The following is an 8,332-nucleotide window of genomic DNA, read 5'->3' on the forward strand; positions in this document are numbered from 1 at the left end:
ATTCCTGGAATGACATAGAGCCCAATGTGATCCATGTGGCTGTTTTAGTGACTAAATAGGATGGACTGCCCACATCATTTACCCACTACATCTAGTTATTGGTGAGTGGATGCCTCTTTTGGACACCATGAGCCACCTTGAGGGTAGGGACTCTGTCTTCCCTTTCTTTATGCAGAAGCCTCTCTTGTGGGGTCTGGCACAGAGCTGGGAGCTCAGGGTGTGTTTGTTAAATGAAGAAGTGGTTAACTTCACTCTTTTTTATGACAAGAAACACTTTAGCTGGGAAACAACGGCTGTACATGGATACTACCTGAAGCTGCATAAGCTTTTTGAATTCACAAGATTCCTTCTTCATTTCCAACTGGAAATGGGTTTCAGAAAGGCCCACCTTTTTAATCCTCATGGTAGTAAAATTTAGCTGTCAGGTTTTGAATAAAGAAGAGATTCTTGAGTATTATTTAATGCCAGTGGGCAAATGTTCCCAGCAGAAGCTGAGATGCTTTTCAGGGCACCTCTGAAAACCTGTAGGCTCCTGAAGCATCGTGGATGGTGAAAAAGTAAAGGCTTATCATTCCCAGGAAATCCCAGTCTTAGCAGGAAACAGAACATACACATCAGAGGTGGGAAATGCCCAGGCTGGAAATGGGAACTTTGCCCCTTGCAAAGGGCTTCTGTATTTTCCACCTGAATGGGGCCACCTTTCTCTTAGGAAATGTCAGCAGAAATCATAAATGCAACTGCTGGATGACAATTGGGCCCATGTTGCTCTAGGTAAGGCAGAGGATGTTAAAGCTGTAAAGGTCTTGGAGGGAAGTTAGTCCTGGGGTTATAAACTAAAATGCCTTGAAGGGCCAGACAAGTGAATTAAACAATATTGAACGGTGAGGCTGGTGACCTAAAGGAAAAAAAAATACTCTTCAAACAAAACCCAACGAAACAATGCCCCCCAATCCAAACAAACAGAAAACAAAAAAACCCTCTGCCAGACTAACAGAACATATCTGCAGGTCTCTCACGGGAGATGCCCTTTAATTCCAACTCCATTTCACAGATAAGAAAACGGAGGCTGAGCAAGAGAAAGGGGCTCAGATTACACCAACTGGCAATCTTAAAAAATTAATTGATGAATTAATTAATTTATTTTCGAGACAGGTTCTGGCTCTGTTACCCAGGATGGAGTGCAACAGCACAATCTCGGCTCACTGCAACCTCCGCCTCCTAGGCTCAAGCTATCCTCCCACCTCAGCCTGCTGAGTAGCTGGGACCACAGGTGCACGCCACTACACCTGGCTAATTCGTTTGTAGAGATGGAGTCTCACTCTGTTTCCCAGTCTGGGCTCGAACTCTGAGCTCAAACAATCCTCCTGTCTCAGTCTCCCAAAGTGTTGGGATTACAGGCATGAGCCACTGCGTCTGGCTGGCTAACTCTTTTTATGATTTCTTTTCTTTGTTATGATCACTGAGATGGGCCCAATGCTGCTTCCCTTCTAGAGTTACACACACACTACCCCATTAAATCCTCCTAACAACCCCCTGTAGTACTTATAATCTCCGCTGCATGAATGACATGCCGGAGAGTCAGAGATGTTAACTCTCACTCTGAGTCACAGAATCCACAAGTGCCCAAGCTGGCCTCTCACGTTTCCTGAGATGATTCTCAGTGTGAGGCCCTGCCTTTCAACCTGGCTGCTGCTGGCCGTTTGGCACCGGGGACCCTATCCCTGAGAGGGTGCCACAAATCAGGCTACGGGCTTCGATGCCACATCCTCTGAGAAGACCTTCCTGATTCCCTCAACCACCTGCCCTGGGGGCTGCCACAGCACCTCACCTCCACCTCTCTTGCAGAAACTCCACGCCAGGTACAGGGCTTGTCTGTTGCTTGCCGCTTAGCCAGATGCAGGCTTCATTAGAGTGGGGCTCACACCACCTTTATCTGGGCACCTGCCCTTGGGGCCCAGCACTGGCCTTGCCATTTAACACGTATCATGACACATACGATAAATGTGCTGACGTCTGCTGCCGAATGGTCCATGGTAACTGCTGTTCATCCTTAGCATCATATGACTGTGCCAAGACCCACGTCCACTATACCCTGTTAACCATACTTGAATTAGAGACTTAGGGGCACTTTCTGTTGATACATCATTTTCATTTAAAAGATTCGAATGGGCTCAATTTTCCAGCATTGCCGGGTGCTGCTCATCATTCTTCTACCTTAAGAATAGGCATGTGAGCAGCACAAACACATTTGCAAAGGCTAGGTGGAAGGCCGAAGGGCTGCTGAAATGAGCTCAAACCAATGGCTTTGGTGAAATCAATGGTAGTTAAACTGGGTTTATTAGCTCTGTGACTACTTCTTTGCAGAAGTTATACCTGATAGGTCACTTATAAAAGGAATTTTTCTAGACCTGGCGTGGTGGCTCACACCTGTAATCCCAGCACTTAAGGAGGCCGAAGCAGGCAAACGGCTTGAGCCCAGGAGTTCGAGACTAGCCTGGGCAACACGACAAAACCCTGTCTCTACCAAAGATAAAAAAATTAGCCAGGTGTGGTGGCACATGCCTATAGTCCCAGCTACTCGAGAGGCTGAGGAGAGATGATCAGTTGAGCCCAGGAGGTCGAAGTTCCAGTGAGCTGTGATTACGCCACTACACTCCAGCCTGGGCAATAGAGAGAGACCTTGTCTCAAAAAAAAAAAAAAAAAAAAAGTAGGAATATTCCCTCTGAAAGTGTAGATTACATAGCTGACACCCAGCAAGGTCAAGGTGGGAGGAATTATTTTCAGTCTCCTCTGAGCAGTTGGTCTAAGTTAGAATGACAATCAGAAAGATGAAATTAGAGTTCTTTAAACTCCGGCATTTACAGGGCTTGTACCAAAGGAAACATGAAGTTATCATCGGTGAGGACTGGACAACGAGTCAAGACACTGAAGTTCTATCCCAGCTTTGGCAGTAATGTGCTGTGTGACTTTCATCGAGTCACATGCCTTTCCTGGGCCTCAGTTTCCCAATTTGTACAAGGAGGGTGACAGACAAAAACTGAGGGTATTAGAATCTCCCGGAGCAGCCTTGTTAAAAATATAGATATTTCCAGTCTCCCCCAGGGATGCTGATTTGGTAGATTTAGGGTGGGGTCTGGCATCTTTGCTTTTAACCAGTGACTTGCTGTATTCTGACACTAAAGGCCCACTGGGCTGATGTTTGGCGTTTGCTGGATTAGATGATGTTTAAATGTTATCATATATTAGAACAAGGAAAATGGTCATGTCTATAACTTATGTGGTGTTAACCATGCAAACCCACACTGATCCGTGGCAGGAATCATGCCCCCCGTTCAAACAATCCAGATTTAAAAGGGTCCTGAAATGCCAAATTCAACTTCTACAAATTCTGGTTTCTTTTTTTTTTTTTTTTTGAGATGGAGCTGCACTCTGTCGCCCAGGCTGGAGTGCAGTGGTGTGATCTCCGCTCACTGAAAGCTCCGCCTCCCAGGTTCACGCCATTCTCCTGCCTCAGCCTCCTAAGTAGCTGGGACTACAGGCGCCCACCACCACGCCCGGAGAAGTTTTTGTATTTTTAGTGGAGATGGGGTTTCACCGTGTTAGCCAGGATGGTCTCGATCTTCTGACCTCGTGATCCGCCTGCCTCAGCCTCCCAAAGTGCTGGGATTACAGGCATGAGCCACCGCACCCAGCCTACAAATTCCATTTTCTAATGGGAAAAAGCCCCAGTTCTCATGAGCACTGATTGTTGCCTGTGGCTCTTAACCACATTCCAAGCCCTGCACAGACCCACAGAACCTGAGTGACAGGCAACACACGAAGTCTTGTCACAAGACACCCCAAAACATCAGCAGACTGTGAGCGCAACAGGCACAGCCAAACCTGTCTGTGCTCACAATATGCAGGCAAATTGACCTCCCAATCTTCCTGCCTCCTGGGAAATCAGCAACCCTGCCAGCGAGGAAATTTCTGGACAACTGTCTGAGTGGTACCTTGGACAACTCTTTGCATCTTACTCACAGAGACCCACTGGGAGCAGCCTAACCTGTCACAACACCCCCGCCCTCTCACTCTTCTCCGTGAGGTCCTTCCCCATGGAATACACAGGCTCCTGGGGACTGGCTTTGGCCATTTGGGAAAAATAAAGAGGAGACAGAAAAGGCAAAAAGCAGGCTGCTCTGAAAGCCACGATGACACTATTGGCCCCAAATGGCTCCATTTGTTTCGGATTGTAAGGCCTTCCTGCCTTACAATCATCAATCTTGGCATAACAGCATTGTTTCTAGAACACCTTTCACATACATAATCACAAAGTCTTCAAAACAGCCCCGTGTGGGAGTTACTGTTCTCATTTTACAGATAACAGAACTGAAGCTCAGAAAGGTTAAGTGAACAATCTGAGGTCACACAGCCATGGAGTGAGCTAAGCTTGGCCTCAAGCTGAGGTCTTCACCAGGTGTCTCTACCACACTGCTCACTCTTTCTCTACATGATCCGGGACTCTGGGGAAAACAATCACACAATTTGTGGAGACAAAGCCATGCCTCTGACCATAGGGATGGCTGGCCTCTGGCTGAGCAGATGTATCAGGAAATACAGCTATGTGTGCCAAGGTTCCGGTACATGTCAGACTGCGTAGGTGCCCAGATGCACGCAAAATACCCCCAATTAAGAAGCCGAAAATTGGGGTTGAGGTCTTGGCTAGTGTCACTTACCAGCTAGGTGACTATGGGTAGGTAGCTTGGTTTGCCCCACCTCAATTTCCACAGCTGCAAAATGGAATTCAGATGGCTGCGCTGGCAACCTGAGAGTTGTTAAGAGGCTCCAGGTGAATAATATGTGTGACAGTGCCTTGGAGCTGTCAGTGACAGAGCTGTGCGCCCCTCAGAGCGCCTCTGAAATCCAGGCTAGTGGAAAGGGGCCAGGGCTGCTGTGGCGGTGCTGGTGGGACAGAGACCCCCTCCTTCAGAGACCTGCCGAGGCTTCTCAAACCATCCGCTGAGATGCCTTGAGGGCGGAGAATGGACGCGACCCATGCGCACTTGGGGGGATTTATCTTCAGTTCTGAAGAAATAACGGGGGAAAATTCTACGCTCCAGAGAGCTGCGTCAGTGTTCCCTGGTGTGTTTATGAATTTCTTGCGTTTGCCCCGACCCCAATTAGCACTGAAGAAAGGGAGCAATTTTCCCTCATTCCTCTCGGTAGGAGCGGTCTGGGGGCTCCTTTCTGCTGTCTCCCAAGGTCCTGGGCCGCCAGAGGTGAGATGAGACGCCTAGAGGAGCGCTCGCCTGCACCGCACCCTTGCCTAGCGGCATCCCTAGGGACCCTCCCTCCGTGGTGGCCGTGCGCGCTTTTCTTAGGCCTAAGCGCAGGTTTGAGCTGGGTTATGGGAGTAGAAGGAAGAATCCCATGCGTCTTCCACAGGATTACCAGGTTAGAGATGGAGGCGAGGGCAACCTTCTGCAGCCTGTAGTACCCTGTGGGGTAGACCCCCCAGTTCCTACTGGCGGGAAACCCTAGACCTGCGTGCGAGTCTCCCAGATCCGGTCCCAGAGCATTACAATAATGGTTAAAAAAAAAAAAATCAGCAACACTTCCTGCGTTATGAACACTTACTCTGACTTCATATTCACATTTATGATTTTTTAAGGTCCTCACGACAGCCCCACGAAAAAGGTACTGTTTCTCCATTTTACAGATGAGAAACTGAGGCTGGGAAAGATGAAGAGACTTACCGAAGGTCACACAAGTAAAGGGTCGATCTAGGACCAGAACCCAGGGGAGTCACTGGAAAGGTTCCTGCCCTCCTCGGCTGCCTTCTCCGTGAGAGCCTTTCCTCTCTGGATGTCTACCCCAGACAGCCTGATGCGGAGCTTGGAGAGCCACGAGCTCTCTGGTCACAGTGCCCTGGGGGTGGGGGCGAGCGTCTGGCCTCCTCTGGGGCGCAGTCCCTAGAGAGCCCCTTCCGGGACCGCGGACACAAGGTCCCTGAGTGGCCCTGGAAGTTAGATCTCCTGGGGACCCTGCCCCGACCCTTGGCCACCTGGAAGCAACCTCACCGAGCTCTGGTTTCACTGCCCAGCCCCGAACCGCGGTGGAGCGCGCCCCCGGCCTCCCTAGAGCTTCCTTCGCGGGAGAGGCACAACTTTCCCAGGTTCTGGAGACGGCGCTCTTACACCCCAATCTCGCCCAGATCGAAGAAGTGAGAGGTGCGGGCGGCCCCGCCATGACCGCGGGAGGAGAGCGCAAGGAGGCTCCTCACAAAGTTGGAGGCCAGGCCGAGGCGATGTTCCGGGGAGCGGAGCCCTCCCAGCCTCGGGCCCCCAGCCGCGGACGGCTGGCGGTGCCAAAGACTCCGCCATTACCTGCGGCTTGCAGTTGCGATTCGGCCGCAGAGTCTGTCACAGAGGAAGGCGTAAAGTTGAGCTTGGGCAGGTACAACGGTCCCCAGGGACTGGCATCCCCCAGCCAGGGCTGCCCGCGGGAAGGTAGCGAGCGTGCCAAGGGCTCCGCCATTACCGCCAGCGCACAGCTCGGAGCCGAGCGCGCGGCTGGGGAGCGACTGGGGTCCTGCAAAGTTGGAGTCTGGGCGCATAGACCCCTGGACCGGAGCCCCCGGCCTGGGGCCCCCCGCTAGGAGGAAAATGAGGCCGCCCGAACCAAGTTGGGACGCGCAGCAAAGCCCGAGCCTTCCGCGCACACCAGGGACTCGGGCGGGAGCGGGGAGCCCTGGGGACGGAGAAGGGGCGCGGGACGCCTGGATCAGGAACTCACCTGCCGCCGAGCCAGGCAGCGCGGAGGCTGCCCCTTCGCGCTGCGCACCCGCCCGCCCGCCTCCTACTCCTCCTCTTCCTCCCGGGCGCCCGCAGCCGCCGCGCTCTGGGTTCCGAATCCTCCGAGTCCGCCGCCCCGCGCGGCTGGAGGGCGCCGGTTGCACCCACTCGCCTCCTGGTAGGAGCCGCGCGCGTCCCTCCCCTTCCCCTCCGCTTTGTGCCTCCAAGATCCCTCCCCACCCCCTCTCCCCTAGCCCCCACTCCTCCTTTCTCTTCTCCCCTCCCCTTGCGTCCCCTCCCTCAGCCTCAGTGAACCTAAGTTCGGGACGGAGGCTGCGAGCTTCCCCGGCGCAGTGCTGGGCGCCCCGCACGCGCCCCTGGCTCACCCCGTCCACTCGGCCGCTGCTCGCTGCCCGGCCGCCCCTCCGGGGAGCCGCGGCGCTAAGTAGCTCCTCACCCAGCCGCTGGGAACGCGGCATAAATATGTAGGGACTGAGCCGTGAGCTCAGCGAGGGTCGTGAGGGAGAATTTATTTCTTAATGTCCCTCCTTTATCCTATCATCGCTGAAACGAATTAGTAGTGACGTCCAACCCTACTGGTTTATGGGTGTGGGGAGGGAGACGTCGCAACCCTCATTAAAAGAGCCGCTCTGGGCTCCAAAGCATACATCTTTTATATAACCTAATTTCCATTTTTTTTTTCTATCAGGAAACACACACACACACACACACAACGACAATTTCTGGGAGCCTGGAGAGGGCTGAATGTAGTAGCCACGCAGGGGAGGGCAGGTCTATTTGGGCAGAGAAGGCCCCATGGGAGGCAGGGATGGTTATTTCTGCCTCTGCATCAGTGTTGGGATAGCATTCCTTCATGGGACAGTGGAACACACAGCCCCCCAGGTTGGACAGTGCTGGGAGCCCCTCCCGGGAGCCTGCAGAGTCGCAGCCTGGGTTCTGGCCTTGGCTCTTGGGTGGACAGATGGAGAAAGGCAGCCTGTTCAGGAAATGTTGCCTGGTTCTGGTCTTTTCTGGAGCCACACTCAGGCCTGGCATCTGGGGAGGAGGAAGGATGGAGGGTACATGTTCATTTGTGGCCTGGGAGCGCCACAGGTGTGGAGAGGCCAAGGTCTGGGCTGGAGGAGGGGAAGACACAGAGAACGCAGCTTCCCTTCCTTTCTTAGGGGCCCTAACATATGGGTAACCATATAAACCCGACTCAAAAGCTGTCTTTTCCTGGGCAGATTGCAAAGGATTTTGCATCTCCCCGTGGCTGTTGCTGCTGCTCACACAGTCTTGGGAAAACGGGGGAAAATCAAGGAAAGAGAGGAGACACACACACACACACACACACACACACACACACACACACACACACACTTGGCACCTGGCTCTGGGTGATTTGATCTTTTCTTCCTCCCCAGCCTTGCCAAGTGGAGCAAACCCACTCAGGCTTCGAGTTGCACAGAGAAGAGGCAAAGAGGAAAACCACCACCCCCTTTGTCACTAATAAATGCTTTTCAGATGTCTTGCAAATCTAGCAGGGGAGGGGGGTGTG

At 52.6% G+C, this 8,332-nt stretch overlaps 1 protein-coding gene across 1 annotated transcript in view; it reads right to left on the minus strand.

Moving 5' to 3' along the window:
* Positions 1 to 7,451, minus strand: part of NOS1 (nitric oxide synthase 1 (neuronal)) — a 150,240-nt gene extending 142,789 nt beyond the window's left edge. The window contains exon 1 of the mRNA XM_011928709.1: positions 7,161 to 7,451. The gene's annotated coding sequence lies outside the window, so the exon portion shown is untranslated. The remainder of the gene's footprint in view (positions 1 to 7,160) is intronic.
* Positions 7,452 to 8,332: the final 881 nt, after the last annotated feature.

Source organism: Colobus angolensis, unplaced genomic scaffold (genome assembly GCF_000951035.1).
Source record: "Colobus angolensis palliatus isolate OR3802 unplaced genomic scaffold, Cang.pa_1.0 Scaffold79, whole genome shotgun sequence".
Lineage (NCBI taxonomy): Eukaryota > Metazoa > Chordata > Mammalia > Primates > Cercopithecidae > Colobus > Colobus angolensis.